Here is a 14797-nt window from a genome sequence, read left to right on the forward strand (position 1 = left end):
AGAGAAAGCATAACAGAGAGAGGTGGCGAGACACCATTAAACGATAAGCAATCACAGAGAAAGCAGACTCGGTTTAGTCTGGGACTGACTCTGGTGCCCCTAGCGACGGCTGGGGGAACTGCATCCGAGCCAGCCCTGACAAGCACTTAATTTTTGTTAAATGTGAAAGACACTTAAAGACACAAAAATTTGTCGTTCTGTCTTGCAAAGCAGACTGTAGTAGATCATGCAGATTTTATAGACTGAAGCAAACATTTTTATAAATCAAATCGTTTTTTGAATCGAAAATCGTTTTGAATCGAAAATCGATTTTTGAATTGAATTGTGGCCCCCAAAATCGGAATCGAATCGTGAGATAGTAAACAATTCCCACCCCTAATACACACCTACAAAAACACACACACACTCTGCAAATTCACTCTCTGTCTCACACACACACACACACACACACACACACACACACTCCTACAGGCTCATACACACATAGAAAGACACACACACACTTCTACAGGCTCATACACACATAGAAAGACACACACCAGGGTATCTGCACACTTTTAAATCTCAAATTCAATGACTTTTAAGACCTTTTTAATACCTCTCACAAGAAAAAATAATACTATTACTGGGGATGCAGGTGTGTTCCACATCGTTGACGGGGGGGGCGGGGGCGGGGGGCGAACGAGAATTGTTGACGGGGGGGGGGGGGGGGGTGTTGGCGAACGAAAATTGTTGACGTTGTTGAGGCCGTATACTCCAGCGCTAGGAATCTAGCACTAGGACCCTGGAGCGGTTATTTTCTGCATGGTCCTAGCGCTAGATTCGGCAAAGTTCACATCGCGCCAGAACAACTGAACAACACACACTTATAATAATTTAATGCCTCCCCTCATAAAATTCCAGACATTTTAAGACATTTTTAGGCCTTGAATATGGAAGACTAAATTTAAGACATTTTAAGACTTTTTAAGGGCCCGCGGGTACCCTGCACACACACTCCTGCAAATTCACTCTCTGTCACACACACACACACACACACACACACACACACACACACACACCTCTACAGGTTCATACACACGTACAAAGACACACACACTCCTGCAGAGTTACTCTCTCTCACACACACACACACACACACACACACACACACACACATTCACATAAAGACACAGATACACACATGACTACACGTTCTCACACACACACACACACACACACATTTGTGTCCTTCCACACACATACTCACCTCTTGTCTTCAGTTCCGTGTTAGAGCAGGAACTGCTGAAGACAAGCACTGCAAAATCTAGAGAGAGGGAGAGAAAGAGAGAAAGAGAGGAGAGAGTGAGAGTGAGACAAAGAAAGAGAGGAGAGAGGTAGAGAGAAAGGGAGATAAATATATGTAGAAATATATATACACAAGTATATGAAAATGTACTATATATATATATATAGTGGGGAACCGTCAGGGCTCTCTATGCCAGGGGTACTCAAATAGAAATGATGACGGGCCACATTTTATTTTTTCAATCACTGACGGGGCTGGTTACGGGGGGGTTTAACGTAAACTGTCGACCGGGGGAGCGAACGCATTTGGTCGTCTGCTACCTGTTAGTTGTTGCCATAAAGGCAATCCCCGGCATCGTCTTGAGATCGCGGTGCGCGATTTCAAAATAAGAAAGGAAAAGAGGATAGCGCGATTGAAAAAAAAGATTCCTTTAAAAAAAAAAAAACACTTTTCAAAACAGCTCGCGGGCCAGAAATAGATAGCCCGCGGGCCGCTATTTGAGTATGGGGGCCCCTCTCAGGGCCTAAAAATATTCTTAAAACAGAAATATATATAATATAATTTATCAAATTTTATTTTATCTACTTACAGTTTGACAATCGACATCTAAACAATTACAAAAATATAAGCAAATTAATTATTCAATCGTGTCTATTCAATCTGTGTTGGAACGTGAGGTGTTAAGTGGAAGCCTGTAAGCCTGTGTCTCCCCCTATCTGCACTGTGATGCCTCCGCAGAATGTTGCTGATTGGTGGGCCCACTGTTCATTTACAGAGGGCCAGGCAGTTATAATTCAGCGCAATACCAGTTTAAAATGACAGCAAAATTGACCAATCATATCTTCTCTCTTAGTGGGCGGGCTTAACTGTATGATAATTTCCGCCCACTGTGGCGACGCTAGCTAGCGTTAGCGTACCACCGCTAGCTAGTTTCGATTAATTCGTGATGGGAACGGGCCCAGGTTTAATGGTCACGGTTCGGTATATATATATATATATATATTAGGGGTGGGATGCGATTAAAAAAATTTATCTAATTAATTAGAAGCTTTGTAATTATTTAATCGGAATTAATCGCATTTTAATCGCATTTCAGTATTTAACATGAGAAATATTAATTTAAGTTTGAATAATGAATGAATCAATGAACATAATCATAAACTTCAACATCTTGTGTATTTTTCCACCAGTCTACACCACAGACCAATAGATGAGTGTAGAAAACAGAGCAAACAGTTTTCAGAACACTGGAAATTTTGACCAAAAATTAGTTTTGCTCAGGATATTGGAAGAATAAGAAAAACTGAAGTAAATCAGAAGATGTTTTTAATACCAGTTTAGATGGTAGACTTTCTTTAATTTCCCAGGCCTCTGCCACAGGCATCTCCATAGTGCTTAGAAGTGGTCTTCTGCATGCTCAAAGCAAATGACTGGATCTTCCATTCATCATCTATAATATGAGCTGTCACACCAAGATAATTGTTGTTGCTAACAGAGGTCCAGTGATCCCCAGTCAGAGCCACATTTGTGGCGCTCTTCACCTTTCCTCATCATACAGCTGCTGGATTTTCTTAGACATTGTCTTTCTGGACGGCAGTTCGTAACTTGCATCAGTTGACGCAATTTGCAGCGCTTCTTGTAAACCTTTATCTTCGACCACAGAGAGCGAACAACACTGCAAATAATGTGACGCATCAAGTATAAACGCCTCTGCCGCTCGTGCAAGGTGTGCGGACACCAGGACATTTCCTCACTTAAAAAAAAAAAACCGGGACATGTGAAATACGGACATGTCCCGGGAAATACAGACGTTTGGTCCGTACTAGGAATACATTTAGCAGCTAAGTTATCATTAATGACCTGCGTGTTAGCCCCAACTATGGAAGTTTTTCTGTATCAATATTCAAATGAAAATGTAATACGTATTTGCATTTACATGTTCCACTCATACAAGCAACTTTGAGCTCAAAATTCAAATTCAAATGCAATAATTCCATTTACATTTGCAATGTGATAGACGTCTATTCATATTTCATTTACACATACATTTTGATGCTTTATTTGGGTCTTTATTGAAATGAAAATGTATTTCCCATTTGAATTATCAAGTTCATGTGATCATGCAAAGGTTGTATCAATATCAACAAAGTTGTATCAAGTTGTATCAATAAAGTGGAGGGAGGTGGAATCTGATTGGAAGGCTGATGGGATCTAATTTGACTATAATTTGACTATAGTGGAAGACCATGGAAATGAAAATGCAATCTGCTCGGATTGCATTTTCAAGATGCATTTTGACACAGTTTTAGCGCTGTTGGTATCGTAATGTTATTGCAAATGGGTGGCGCTATTTCTCCATTAACGTTTGAATATTGACATCTTTTTAGCCTGGTGGTGAGGTTGAAAATTACGTTTCAAATGTGTTATCATGAAATGCAAAGCATATTAAGCGAATAGCATTTTAATTATAATTTTGAAACAACCTTTGCATGATCACATGAACTTGTTAATTCAAATCGGGAAATACATTTTCATTTCAATAAAGACACATATAAAGCATCAAAATGTATGTGTAAATGAAATGTGAATGGATGTCCATCACATTGCAAATGTAAATGGAGTTATTGCATTTGAATTTGAATTTTGAGCTCAAAGTTGCTTGTATGAGTGGAACAATTGCAAATTAAAATGGAGTTATTGCATTTGAATTTGAATTTTGAGCTCAAAGTTGCTTGTATGAGTAGAACATGTAAATGCAAATGCGCATTACATTTTCATTTTAATATTGAGACAGAAAAACTTCCATACCCAACATGTTTTTAATTGAGGTGGTAACAAAGGCTGGAAGTGCTCCTGTGATAAGCGAACTCCTTCCTGCATAAAGTGCAAATAACACTTTGTGTTTGTACTTCCATTTGAAAGTTTCTTATATTTAAATTTCCCATCCACCAGCGTAGCCTCTTCAGTCATCTCCATCATGATCTTATTGTGGGTCCATATAATCTGTATCCCTGGAACTCGTGCACTGAGAAAGATAAAAAAAAAAAATAAAAAATAAAAAAAGTGTCTCATGCGTAAATTTTTTTAGTTTGTTAATTTTCCTGTAATTAATCGAAATTAACGCGTTTAAAGTCCCACCACTAATCAATTGTAACGTGTGATGTGTAATAATGGGTTGTTTTTTTTTTATTATTCACCCTATATATTTCCATTTTAATAATTTCAGTTTGTCATTGAAATTGCTGATTTCGGAAGTGCTCTGTTTGCTTATTAAGTCAATATGATAATATATATATAATATATCTATAAAATATCTCCCGACCCCCCCCCCCCCCCCCCCCCCCCAAAAAAAAACCTCCTCAGATCTACACGATTCGTGTAGGTCACCCTTTTCAACTTCAAAATGGCGAATTTCGTCGAAAGGTGACAGATTTTCATGCCTGATTATTTTTATTATAGTATTTTTTTTTGTTTTCAAGTAAAAAAAAAAAACATATTGGCCATCGGCCACTACTGCCATCCAAACATCGACATCGTCCATCAAAAAAACCAACATCGGTCGATCACTACATCAGACAACCCTGACATTAATCAATTTATATCTAGCAACAATATATTAAAATGTTTCCATATTTTCTCCCTCCACTCAGGTTTTGTAAATAACATTCACCTAACAGCTGGGTGCAAATTAACTGCTGAACTACTACAACCATCATCTCTGCAGTCCTTTCTGACACGCATACACAAAACACACTCACACGCAGTCAAGCACCGTGCCAGAGCACTAGAAGCACTCTAATGAAAGTCCAAAGGGCAAATGTGTTTTGGTCCATCGGTAAGCAGGATGGCTGGCACACAAAAGACCCAGAGCATTTATGTCAGCTGCAGACCTGCTGTAGACCTTCATTCATGGAGGAAATTCCCATCAACACTCACCTGTTTAGAAATGTTTGGTGAGAAAAGCAGGACATGCAATCAGTTATCACTTTATGACAAACTAATTAAAAAAGATCCTCTTTGGTCCCGTTTGGTGAAATCCCATTTGATCAGATCCCGTTTGGTGAGAAACAATCAGGCTAAAGAGATCCACTCTAATTAGAGATAATCCCTCTGGTTACAGAGATCTGCTCTGGTTCAAAATGCTCTTTGGATAGAAATTCCTACTTTGATTAGAGATCTACTGTGGTTAAAGAGATAAACTCTAGTTAGAGATCGCCTTGAGTCAAAATACGCTGGTATTTCTTCCAGTTGGAGACAATGTTGTGACACAGTATGATCTCATTCATTAAAAATACAAGTGTGTGCCTGAGTGTATGTGTTTGTGCCTGTTTGATGTGCTAATAAAGAACCTTTATGAAGAGAGCAGTTTGCCCTGCTGGGCCCAGATACAACTAAATCCCTAAATTCAGTAATACCTCACACTGCCAACACACTGACCTCCTGTATGTATGTTTTTATGTGTGTCCTTATGTGCGCATGTGCATGTGCGTGTGTGTGACCACTGCTGGCCATTTAACGGCAGCATGTTGTATGACCAAAACAAATACATGTATTGCAAAAGAGCACACACACACACACACACACACACACACACACACACACACACACACACACACACAAGTCTATAAAAGACACAAAGACAAAGACACACACTCACAAGTCTATAAAATGCTTGAATTTGCAATTGACATCTGCAAAAGGCAGAAAGAGTAGTCTGGTCTGAGAAGAGAGAGAGAGGGAGGGAGAGAATTAGTGAATGAGAGGGGGAGAGATAGAGGGGTAGAGAGAGAGGGAGAGGGACACGTGGAGAGAGAGAGGGGGAGAGGTAGAGGGGTAGAGAGAGAGAGAGAGGGGGAAGTGGAGAGAGAGGGGGGGGGAGCAGACATGCTGATTAAAGGAGCAGCATGGGTGACCACTCTTAGTTCAGTCAATGACATCATTCATGTGTTGCCATGGGAAACTCCATACAGGGCTGAGGTTCCAGTGAGTCCTGAACATACCATGTGAGTGCAGAATCATCTGCAAGCAGCACCAAATCTTCCAACACCAATTTAACTGGTGTTGAAATCTTGATGCTTGACTGACTATCATGTTTTTAACAGCGTTACTTCTCAAAGCATCCTGAGAACAGAATGAGTATTTTCCATACAGCTGATCCATATTTCAACAGATTTTCCATTCACATTATAGCGTATATTAACCAAAGCAGATCAGGTTTTATTATTAGAGGCTTATAGATGAAGTCTATGTGGAGCAGCACCAGAGGGCGAGAGTGCCTCAGTTATTTTTCCCTGAATAAACAAGTGTTTTAGTCAATAACAACATGCTCCTGAGTTTCCCCATCTGAAAGCAGCCAAGCTGCTGGGTTACAGCCCCCTTCTGCATGTCCGTCTAGTGAAAGATGTGTCCTGGATATCTGAGTCAGCATGTAGTCTGTGTCTGCCTCCTACACAAATCCCTACAAACACACACACCCCCACACACACACACACACACACACACACACACGCCCCCACCTCTACACACACACCCCCAAACACACACACACACACACACACCCACCATACACACACACACACACACACACACACACACACACACACACACACACACACACACACACACACACCCACCCACCAACCATACACACACACCCACCCACCAACCACACACACACCCACCCACCAACCATACACACACACACGCCCCCACCTCTACACACACACCCCCAAACACACACACACCCACCATACACACACACACCCACCAACCATACACACACACACACCCGCCCATACACACACACCCACGCCCATACACACACACCCACGCCCATACACACACATCCACTCACACACATATACACACCCCTACACAAACACACACACTCCTACACACACACCCCTCTACACACACACACACACACCCCTACACACACACACCCCTACACACACACACCCCTACACACATACACACCCCTACACACACACACACACACACACACACACCCCCACACCCCTCTACACATACACACACACACCCCTACACACACACCCCCCTACACACACACACACACACTCACCCACACACCCCTCCACACACACACACCCTTCCACACACACACACACACACACACACAACCTTAATATGTGGGTCTTCTGTGGGTGGATGGGTCATGCATGAGTGTCTGTAGGTCGTGTACGAGTATCTGTGGGTTGTGTGTCGGTGGATGGAACACAGAACATCTTTTCTGATCTCATGGGTCAACACCACCTCACCAAGCAATCCCTCAGTCTGCTATTTATGGGTTGTTTGTGGACAAATGGGCATTGTTTCCACATTTTCAGGAAAGCGCCACCAAACACTAAAATGGCCAGGTGGCAACAGGAATGCCGTCTCAGTACAGGGTGACTCTAAACACTAATGACATGAAACACTAATGACACTGTATATGGTTTAAACACTTTAATGGGTATTTAGGGTCATAATTATGGACTAGATCACTTCAGGATAGAAGTGACCCTAACGCTAACCCTAAAACACACACACACACCAAGTACACAAGGACCCAAGTACACGACTGTTGTCTTTACAGAACTGTGACATTACACTAAAGATCTTTGCCTTCTTGGTCTTTCTCCTTCTTTCCCTCTTCTCTTCCTCCCTTCCAACACCAGCATTCTGGCACATCTGGAAGAGGACACTACACAAAGTCCATCAAATCCTCTATTCTGGATTACCTCAATGAAACGTTTGATGCACAACAGGCTATTGGACATGGCATCCTTTATGGACCCCAGGGTCAAGGGTACTTACATCGGCCCTGACGACATTGAAAATGTCAAGGGCCGAGTGCTTTCAGACTGACCAGGGCAGCTCACAGCCTGACACAGCACTGCCTGAGGAAGCAACAGAACCATCTTGTTAATCACTGACAACAATTCTAATACCTCACAAAGAAACAGATGGACCATCACAACCACCAGTAGTTAAGAATAAAAACAAGACCACACCTGGAAGTTTCTTTAAAAGTAGTATATCCTCAACATCCTCCTCACCTATTGAATCACAGAGTGACGTGTCATGAAGCAATTCTCTCATAGCTCAGCCATTAAAAAAATCTCTATGTTGCAGCCACAAGTTCCCCTTGTGAAGGGTGTTTAGCAGCAGTGACAATATTGTGACGTGTAGGAGTGGTTGGATGGTCATGTGGGGGATGCAGGATCTGGTGTTCCTCCATAAAACCATGGGGGGCAACAAATGGTGTTTTACCTCAAGAGGTTCCCATAGCAATGGAATAAAACTGACCATTTGTATTTTCGTTATATCTGTGTGTTAGTGTGGCATGTTTAATCTTGTTTCACAGTTTGTTGTGTACTGGGAAAGGTTATGCTAACAGGGTAAGAGAAGAGTTCATCACTCACTGAGAAGGTTTGTAGACTTCACCCCAAAGGTGTCAGGCCTATGTGGAAATGCACTCCGTATGCAAATGTGCTCTGTTGTCTTTACTAGCAGCCTGATTCTCATTGGTTAACCTGGTTTTTGTGACTGCTGTCCCTTTGAGATACTGGGGAAGGGGGGGGGGGGGGGGGGGGGGGGGTTGATAGATAGACACAGTCTTCCTTGGTGATAGATAGATAGACACAGTCTTCCTTGGTGATAGATAGATAGACACAGTCTTCCTTGGTGATAGATAGATAGACACAGTCTTCCTTGGTGATAGATAGATAGACACAGTCTTCCTTGGTGATAGATAGATAGATAGATAGATAGATAGATAGATAGATAGATAGATAGATAGATAGATAGATAGATAGATAGATAGATAGATAGATAGATAGATAGATAGATAGATAGATAGATAGATAGATAGATAGATAGATAGATAGATAGATAGATAGATAGATAGATAGATAGACCGATCGATCGATCCCTTGGGACGGATCCCTAGAATAGAGAATAACCAAAGACCAAACCCAAACCACACCCACACCAGAAGGAAGCCAGAAAAGAGAATAACCACAGACAAAACTCAAACCACACTCACAAACCCAAACCATACCTATGAACCCAAACCAGAAAGAAGCCACAACAGAGAATAACCACTAGGGGTGTGTTTAAAAAATTGATTTTTCAATTCAAATCGATCTTCATTTGAATGATTCGATATCGATTTATTAAACGTTAGATCGATCTTTAGAATTGGCTAATTTTCCCCGCACATGCGTACCATTTTAACGTCTCGCGTTTTATATCGCGTGACATGCTTTAATTCCACCTTGTTTAGGTGTATGAACCCTGCAAACATGCCTTTGTTCATTGCGCTGAAGCGCGGCGCGCGCGAAGTTTCAAAATTTGAGAGGTGCACGACCTCGCGAAGCGACAGCGCACTGGCAGAGCCACCGTGATTATGTCGTTTTCGGTGCACGGACCCTCATGCCGGTCACGACGCGTCAAGTATAAAGCTGTGAAGTTTTCTCAACAGCTGGCAATATTGTTACTGCACAAAGGAGCAGTCTCACTCCTCAACATGATGATCAACTCATTTTCTTGCAGAAAAATTTGACATAGTCATAGTCGAATGTACCATTCTAACTGCATGGAGGTGCCCAAGGATGCAGCTAAGCATTAGTTGTTACATGAAATGTCTTTGTTTTCGTTATATATAGCCTTTTGTCAAATAAAATCATCCTAATTTCTGTTAATAAATATTTAAAAATGATGTTTACGCATTAACAATAGGCATCTTCCTTACTACACATTAATAAATCACACCCTGCAGTTGCACAATACAAACGAGCGGAGCTGAACACGCTACAGAATACGCAGCATCTACCGAGATTATAACGGCTACTAAAAAAACTTCAAAAGTATTTTGAAAAAGATAAAGATGAATCAAACAAAGTAAAGTGCAAGTTATGTCATCAACGTCTTTCATTTCGCACAACAACCAAGATGGCATACCATTTAAAACGCGTAAGGCGAAAAAACAAACAGTTCAGCCGTTTGTCGTTTCGGTCGTGCCATCTCGTCTCGTCGCGGTGCGTCTCGGCAAGTAGGCCTATAAACATTTTTTGTTGTTTGCTTTTAAACCCCGTTACTTGAACCTTTCCTTATATTTTTTGCTGTTGTGTGTCAATTTTTTAATATTTTCAGGCAGGCATATTTTATTTAAAATATCATTGACATTTTGTACAGTGCCTGTCTGACAGTTCGATATGCGCAATGCGAACTGACGTTTAATGTTCTCTAACATTTCATTTAAAAATAAGTAAGTAAATAAATAAAAGCTGAATAAAGTAGGGGTGACCTGCAATAGTCGCTGATTCGACTATAGTCGACTATTCACTGTATTTCGCCACGCCCACTTTCAAGTGTGTGTTTCTTCCGCCTTTGTGTTAGAACTTCCGGTCAGCTATTTTCGCATTAGTGTACACTACTAGGGTTGCAGCGGTAACCGGTTTCACGGTATACCACGGTATTAAAATGCACGGTTATCATATCGTGTGCGTTTGCTTATTACCGGTAAAAAGCAAGCCAGCGGAGAAACTGACCCGCGCATGCGCAACTCCGCTCCGGTTCAGCTACTCAGCACACAGCGGTGAGAATGGCAGAAAGTGCATCAGACTTAACAAATTTTTTAACAAAAAAAAAAGCTAAACTAAAATCAGCGGCGAAAATGACGTAATCGCGGTAGCTCCGCCCGTGCGCGAGGGTCTCGCGCGCTGTCGATTCGCGAGGTCGTACATCTCTCGAATTTTGTAACTTTGCGCGTGCTGCGCCTCAGCGCAATGAACAAAGTCATGTTTGCAGGGTTCATACACCTGTAACGTTTCTCGCGCTGCGTAGCGAGGAGACGGACACAAGTGCTGAGAGGAGCGAGATTTATTCAGGGGAATACCGTAATCGTCATCCGAAAGCCAGGCAGGGTCGATAACAGGAGGGCAGTCCGAAAAGCACGCATACACTGGCATATTGAACACAAGGAACCACAACCAGGGAGGGAGACACAGAGCACAAGGAAATAAACGGGCGAAATACAAAACACGAAAGCACGGGGTCAGGTACACGAACTAACAGCAGACAATAATCAAAGAGTCACAACAAAGAATCAAAAATACTTGACAAGGGACAAGGGAGACTCAGGGGCTTTTATACACAGAACTAAACTAGGGACAGGTGATGACAATGACACAGGGGCGTGGTAACAAACGAGGAATCATCAAAACCAACGAGCAGGGCGGGACAAACAGGCACGGAACACAGACACGAGGGGTTCGGAGTGACAGCTAACGGAGGGGGACACGGTCATACGTGACAACACCTTTATAAGGTGGAATTAAAGTACTTGTACGTAACTTTAAAGGTCCGTTTCAATATTTCCCAGCACCTTAAACTTAATTAAGTTAAATATTTATACATATACTCGAAATAATTTGCTTTTTAAATCACATTATTTAATGGTTGTTTATTTCCAAAACGCCCAATCTTAACGTCTTCACGTTCTCTCATGTTTCGTCCTGGTTAACGTAATACAAAAGAACTGTGCGGAGTCGCGAGCTACGGTCACTAGTAAAAGTATAAACCAGCTTTTTAAGGTCCTTGCTTTCACTGGATGTGAAAGACGCCATTCATTTACATGCGTTCATTTTCAAATTCTAACGTGCCTGTTTTTGATATGTTAAAACCAGACTCGGTGTGAAAGCCTTAAAATAGAAATCTCTATTGTGAGGATCATGTCAGAAATAAATCCTCTCTTTCTGCAGTATCTGGTTATATTCCAACTTGGCAGTACAACGGATGTTTACAACAGTTGTTGATCAGACAGTGACCCTGGCTGAGTTTATCAGATATTAAATAATTTAAACTTAAATAATTGTACTGAAATCCATGATTTTGGTTTCTCTAATTTTGCAGTATTTATATAAACATGTGTACAGCTTATTTTTTTAAAGGACACATTTTGTATACAATAGTTCCAGGTTTCTACAATAAATAGTTAATTGAACAAAAATAACTTGTTGTAATTTCTTTAAGGGTCAGTGTATCTTTTAATAATATACAAACTAACTGTGATACCGTGATAACCGTGATACCGCGGTATTTTCTGAGACGGTTATCATACCGTGAAAATCTCATACCGTTGCAACCCTATACACTACTACATTTTAATGATTTTTTTCATAAAATAGGCATTATTGTCTATTTACTTCTTTACTTAATTACTTAAAATTACAAAATGAATGCAAGGAAAAGAATGAATGCAAGGAAAAGATGTGGCCACTGATTATAATATCGTTACTTATCTGATAGCCTCACAAGCACCCGACGCGTTTGCTTAATCGGAGCTTCATAACCGAGCCATTTCTCGGGATAAGGATGATCTGGTGTTGGTTTCCCCTCCACAAAATGATAAGAGCAGACTAATGGACGTTTGGGTGGATATTTTAAATTTAGCGCCTTCAGCCTTAGACGCAGGTCCTCGTCTTTGGAAGGCGGTGGATATAAGTTATAAGGTGCCCCACAACACTCAGATCTTTTCGAGCTGTGTTCGTAACACTGTTGGTCAAGCCAAGTTTTCCTCTTCTTCCATTTATTGTGACACCCTCTAACTCAGGAGTGGCCAACCTGCGGCTCTTTGCCTGGTTTCATGGGTCTCCCCAGCCGGTCCGCTCTCACCTGCACTAACGGTCTGTGCCGTGGCCCGGTTACCTCATCAGCTCTGAGGGCGACACACCGCTACACCTTCGTGGTGCGCGGTTTGTTTACAAGCCTAGCGACCCGCTAATACTTTTAAAACCTGCGTAGTGGAAAACGGGAGACTAGCGGCACGAAGTATCTGTGATATTGTGATTGTGATTTGAGTCTCGTTGGTGAGACGCGGTTCTTCTGTCACACGTTTTGGAATAAACCACATACGAGGTGCAGCAAAGGCACCGCACACGACTGAGGGAGCTTCAAAACTACTGCCGCTGTCTGTTCTCTTCTTCCTAAAGATGAGCGCAGGTCAGTTGCGTTGTAACGAGTGTTGATAAGAGTTTATCCACTTTTTACCTAGAAAACAACAGTTGCGTACATAACAGAGTTCTTAGTGTGCTCCAAACGTGACAAAGTCCTGAAGCACATCATGCCTTATGTTTATATCGAAGTTTGTGTTCGTTTTTTTACTTAATTTGAGTCCATTTTATATCCCCCCCGCTAATAATTTACACTCGCCACCCCTCTTGGTCTCTGACAGGTTGGCCACCTCTGCTCTAACTGAACATATTATGCTAGTCATTTTGTGTTTGTTGTCGTTTTGCTTGTAATCGGTATCAGCGTATCCGTAGCACCGGAAGTTCTAACACAAAGTCAACCATGATGGCCCTGCCCAGCGTTGTCATGGAAAATAGCGTGAATACCCCCGAGTCGACTATGAACGTCATACTCAAATGTACCATTCTAACTGCATGGAGGTGCCCAACGATGCAGCTAAGCATTAGTTGTTACATGAAATGTCTTTGTTTTCGTTATATATAGCCTTTTGTCAAATAAAATCATCTTAATTTCTGTTAATAAATATTTAAAAATGATGTTTGCGCATTAACAATAGGCATCTTCCTTACTACACATTAATAAATCACACCCTGAAGTTGCACAATCCAAACGAGCGGAGCTGAACACGCCACAGAATACGCAGCATCTACAGAGATTAATGGCTACTAAAAAACTTCAAAAGTTTGAAAAAGATAAAGATGAATCAAACAAAGTAAAGTGCAAGTTATGTCATCAACGTCTTTCATTTCGCATGACAACAACCAACTTGGCATACCATTTAAAACGCGTAAGGCGGAAAAAAAACAGCCCAGCGGTTTGTCGTTTCGGTCGTGTCATCTCGTCTCGTCGCGGTGCGTCTTGGCAAGTAGTGTACGAAAGACTGTCGTTTTATCTTGTTGTTTTATATAAGAAGTTGTTCTCATTGCGTTGCAGTACATTAGTCCGGGCTTGTAGAATGCGCACGCGCAGCGTCCGTTGGTCCTTACCGAAAGATAGGAGAGATAACTTTGTACAGCGGTGTGTCTCATCTTTATCTGAAAGTTGTGTGCGTCAATATATCAAAAGTGAGTTCAATATTGTTAGTACTAATGTAGTACATGCTGCAGCGAGTGTGATATATGTACTAGGTCGATGCGAGCCGTTATTATTTCGACCTGTGTTGTTGTTAGCTCGTTACGAGCGATTGAGTAATTTACAGGTGTTCTGTTATATCATTCAATGTATCTACACAAGTAGCCTATAAACATTTTTTGTTGTTTGCTTTTAAACCCCGTTACTTGAACCTTTCCTTATATTTTTTGCTGTTGTGTGTCAATGTTTTTATATTTTCAGGCAGGCATATTTTATTTTAAATATTTTTGACATTTTAGTGTCTGACAGTTCGATATGCGCAATGCGCACTGACGGTTAATGTTCTCTAACGTTTCATAAAAAATAAGTAAGTGAATAAATAAAAGCTGAATAAAGCCAATC

General features: G+C 41.3%; 1 protein-coding gene across 5 annotated transcripts in view; it reads right to left on the minus strand.

Moving 5' to 3' along the window:
- The window catches only part of stat5a (signal transducer and activator of transcription 5a), an 82330-nt gene that overhangs the window by 30471 nt on the left and 37062 nt on the right, over positions 1 to 14797 (minus strand). For 3 of the 5 annotated variants that reach the window (XM_076995558.1, XM_076995556.1, XM_076995559.1), the window contains exon 2: positions 1250 to 1306. The exons of 1 other annotated variant lie outside the window; for it this stretch is intronic. The gene's annotated coding sequence lies outside the window, so the exon portion shown is untranslated. Of the gene's footprint in view, positions 1 to 1249; positions 1307 to 2621; positions 3053 to 14797 lie in introns of those variants that run through there. One more of the 5 variants, XM_076995557.1, reaches the window with a different exon arrangement.

Source organism: Brachyhypopomus gauderio, chromosome 2 (assembly GCF_052324685.1).
Source record: "Brachyhypopomus gauderio isolate BG-103 chromosome 2, BGAUD_0.2, whole genome shotgun sequence".
Classification (NCBI taxonomy): domain Eukaryota; kingdom Metazoa; phylum Chordata; class Actinopteri; order Gymnotiformes; family Hypopomidae; genus Brachyhypopomus; species Brachyhypopomus gauderio.